This window comes from Capsicum annuum, chromosome 2 (genome assembly GCF_002878395.1).
Source record: "Capsicum annuum cultivar UCD-10X-F1 chromosome 2, UCD10Xv1.1, whole genome shotgun sequence".
NCBI lineage: Eukaryota > Viridiplantae > Streptophyta > Magnoliopsida > Solanales > Solanaceae > Capsicum > Capsicum annuum.
The window spans coordinates 137,833,003-137,837,591 of record NC_061112.1 but is presented as its reverse complement, the minus strand read 5'-3'; the positions used below and the strand labels follow the sequence as shown (position 1 = coordinate 137,837,591).

The following is a 4,589-nucleotide window of genomic DNA, read 5'->3' as shown; positions in this document are numbered from 1 at the left end:
ACGTAGAAATATTTGAATTTAATCTCCATAAAAAGAGGATTTGTGGATATTCTTGATGTATTTGATTATCAAGAAGAGGGTTTGTGGATATTCTTGATGCATTTGATTATCAAGAAGAGAGGGTTTTGATCTGATCTACATATGCATGTCCCGTCAGTTTGTAAGATTAAGATTGAATTATCAAGAAGAGAGAGTTTTGATCTCATCTCCTTATGCATATTCCGTCAATTTGTAAGATATTGAAGATGTCTTTTTATGTTACACTTCATAAGGGTCCCTTTATATCTGTAGGCATGATCTAGGGTTTAGGATAAAATATCTTTCAAGAATCTTTTATATAGACATGATCTAGGGTTTAGGATAAAAATAGCCTCCAAAAATACTAACAGAATTTAAATTCGCCTTGTAGAGTTTCACAAAATTTCGATGTCTACATGAGTATACGTCATGGGGTCTTACTGTGGAGTGATGAGAGGTAGAAGGAATTGAAGGGGATGGGGAAAAGAGGAAGAGGGAAGAATAATGGAGTTAAATGTAGTGGCCCTGTCCTTGTGCTTTGGTAGTCGCAGTTTTAAATGCAGTGTACAGAGAGAAAGAGAGAGAGACACACACCATCCCCTTTCTCCTTCCTCCTTAAATTTCCCCCAAGACATTCCCATCCTTCTCGTTCTCCTCTATTCATTCATCCTCTTTGTTTTTCTGCCTCTTTAGGGTTTCTACCCTCTCTTCCAAATAAATTGGGATCGACTATATGAATTCTTAATGGACGGCGGCGACACACACAGCCACTCTACCACCGAAGAACTAACGTTTCATCTCTTGTTTATATGCAGCCTTTTAGTAATTAACGATCACCTCGTTAGATTAAGGGTTTTCTTCCACAAACAAAAAGAGATCGAGGTGTGTGTTTTTGTTCTCGCATGAAACAGTAACTTTGATATTGGCCTGGTTCACTCAGACTAAAAAATGAAACTATTTGAATGGAGTCTAGTTTCTGTTTGATCGATCTGTTTCCGTTTGATTGAGCCGTGCCAATATCTTAGTTTCTCTTTCACTATAGCCCCTTGTATGTCTGCCTGACATAATCACCTAACAGGTTCGTCTGAAAAATACATTCATTACCATCTAGATTCTAGGGTTTTGTCAATACTCTTCTCATGTGTGTGTATATATATATAATGTGTCTAATTTATAATTGCATTTATCAAAGACGATTGTTATGGAATGAAGTGGTTTTCTCCGCCCTTAATTAGAGGTATATATTATTTGAGCTTAAATAAGTATGTTTCTCAAAACTTCTTGTAGTAGTAACAAATTAGAATCATGGATGGTGTGGAGTTGTATTTTGACTTTTTCCTTGTATGTAGCTTATGTGTCTATATTATACTATCTTCAAATAGATTCACAATTTTCCTTGGCTTAGTAATTACAATCCTATGATGTTATGCTGTCCCCTTGCTTGTAAGAGTATCCATCCATCTTTCTCCAAAAAGAATAAGCTAAACTAATGGTCATATAGTTATAGTGCTCCTAATTTTTGCTCCAACTTGTTTGCCTGATATATTTTGATTTGACACGTGGATAATGTTCAAAAATATTTTTAAATTTTGGACCTTAAAAATGATTTGTAGAAAGTCTTAATTGGAGAGCTGCTATAATAAAACAAGTAAATTGAAACGAAAGGGATAGATGTCGATTATCTTGCTCACAATCACACATGTTTCCAGATGACTTGGTTCATTTTCTTCATTTCCATTAAATTAGTACTGCAGTCGTTACTTATTTTTTTTGGTTATGTGTAAATTAAGCAAAATTGCAATGAAGAATGCAATTATCTATAGTGGCTGAATATGATATATCCATGAAGACAGATGATGTTTGCATCACTATATTCCAACTAGGGCTTTAGTTTCTTATCTCCCTATTGTATGTTGGCTTTGTTATTGTACTTGTATAAACGTAGGACTCTAAGTTAGGCGCTCTATGTATTCACTTATGTACATTGTATGATACACTGACTATGTATATTCCACACAATTGTTCTTAAATTAGAAGCATCCGGACGTATAAATAAATAAACTAACGCCTTTTGTCTATTTCTTCTCGTAACGATTTACTTTTGTTTCATGCTTACTCATTTACTGTAATAATTAAGTAATGAGTCATAATGAAAATCGTCATAGTAGAAAGAAGATGATGCGGTACAAGATTCAAATTTTAACCACTTGCCAAAATAAGGCAATATTGAAAGTTAAAAATTACAAAATGTCATTAATCTAGCATAACTTTACTTCAAGCACTGGCAACATATATACTATCAAACACAAGAACTCACTTGTTAAATTGTAATTTTTACCCCTTCCTTTTAAATTTTGTTTGTTTGATACTTTGATTGACTTGATACAAAGTGTAAAAAATTATAAAGTTTCTTTCGAACTTTATGGTCTTAATTAGACGTATGTGGATGTATATCAAATGTCTTTTAATCTTTTAAATTTCAACCCTTTTAGAGTTAATTACATAGATACGTAAAATTTATTGGATCAAATTCATATAAAATTTGAATTTAATTCATATTTTATTTGGTCTAAAATTATTTTGGATTTTTAAAATAATAAGCTCATTTTATTTCTCATCAAGGTCTATCTCACTTTGAAGTCCAAACACACGTCACGTGTCAAGTGACGTGATATCTCAGTCATCAAATTAAAGATCAACAAGACGAGGCCATTCATTCAAAGAATGTGGCAAGTCAAGTCAAGTTCAACAGCCAATGAAACATCGCCAAGTGTTCCAAATAACATATTTGTGGCCAATCACAAGCAATTTTATCACACAATATTTGTGATAAATTTGAGAACTGAATGGAGCACTCGGAATGAGGCAGGAGAAGTTATTTACACTTAGACTACCTACCCCCTACAACTATAAATAGGAGAGTTGCATGATTTTCTGAGGTCATTCTGTAAGCATTGGAGAAAGCATATATATCAACTACACAGTTCTTCAAAAGAGTTGTCAGCGAAATCTTGCCCAGAGATCAACTAGATAAGACGAACTGTTATTCGATATTCCTAGAGATCCAAACATTATTAGAGATCAACTTGATAAGAAGAATTGTTGTCCGACATTCCTGGAGATCCAAACACATTTGTAGGAGGTTCAAATCATCCTATATTCGACAAACACGCTACAGAAGGTCCTCGAATTACGGAAAAAGTTTAGGAGAGAAGAATCAAGAGAACAACAAAATTGTACTCACAAGATTCATATAAATAAAATTATAATTTTCATTTTTTTATTTTTGCTTGTACTTAATTTTCAGCACCACGAAAATCTATTGCGAACACTTCCTTTCCCAACTTTTTCCAAAATTACTAAAAATCTTAGATTTAGATCACATGGATACATCACATTTTTTCGTACACATCACATAATTTTTACACAGATACATCACATTTGACACAGATACACCACATTTTTCAGATACTTCACTTGATTTTACATGGATACATCACATTCCTTAGTAATGTATCCGAGTTTGTAAGTAGAATCAAAGATTTACGTAATTATTTAAAAGGATTTGTATTTTAAATTGTTATGATAAATTAAGCTGGGTATAATGTAATTTTTCCTATATTTGTCTCTATATTTGAAGTATAAACTACACAAATTCCTTAGTAAGTGAAAGTAATTATATAAAATTTTTCAGCCATTCTCTCTCTTGATTTTGAGAAAGATACTCGCACATCTAATCAATCCTCATACATTGTTGGAATTATGATAAAGCTGATTAGGCTATATTTAAGAAAAGATAAATCTGATAATATTAATCTGTTTCTTAATTCACGCCATTAATTGCTCAACATTTAAGGTGTATTATTAAATATAGTAACTGAAATTTGAATTAAAAAATTATATTAAACATCATATTAAATTTTCTTCTTTGTTACTCAACATTTAATGGTGTATTATTAAATATAGTAACTGAAATTTAAATTGAAAAAACTATATTAAACATCATATTAAATTTTCTTCTTGGTTGAATTGCATTCAATGAAAAAAAAAATCACCCACTACTTTCTTCAGTTCTCAGAAAAATCAATATGAACATAGAATAGTGCTGCTAATACATATTTTAATAGAATTGCAGTTGTCGTATCACTACTAAAAAATGGCTAAAAAGCGACGGATTGTGTCACTTTAAAAAGCGACGAGAAAAACGACGTTGGTCGTCGCTTGTTTAGTTTAATTTTTATTTTTATTTATTTTTTATTAAAATCGACGGCCAGCGTATTAATATCTGTCGCTTTTTCGCGGATTTTTGTGCCAAGTAATTAAAAAATAATTTATATATTTTTTTTAATAAAAGCAACGGACGTCGTAATTTATTAAAAAAATAATAATTATTATTTTTTAAAAAGCGAAGTAGTCCATCGATTTTTAAATTTGATTTTTGTTTTTATTTATTTTTATTAAAAGAGACGAACAACGTCACTATAATTTTTATTTTTTAAAATACTAATTCTATAAAAGAGAAGTTGTCCGTCGCAATTATTATTTTTATTTTTTTTATTTCTTACAAAAAG

General features: G+C 31.1%; 1 long non-coding RNA gene across 1 annotated transcript; it reads left to right on the top strand.

The window, feature by feature from the left end:
- Window positions 1–439: 439 nt before the first annotated feature.
- Window positions 440–3,301, top strand: LOC124896047. Its single transcript, XR_007052436.1, has 2 exons — window positions 440–1,096; window positions 2,641–3,301. It is a non-coding gene; the product is annotated as an uncharacterized LOC124896047 (long non-coding RNA).
- Window positions 3,302–4,589: the final 1,288 nt, after the last annotated feature.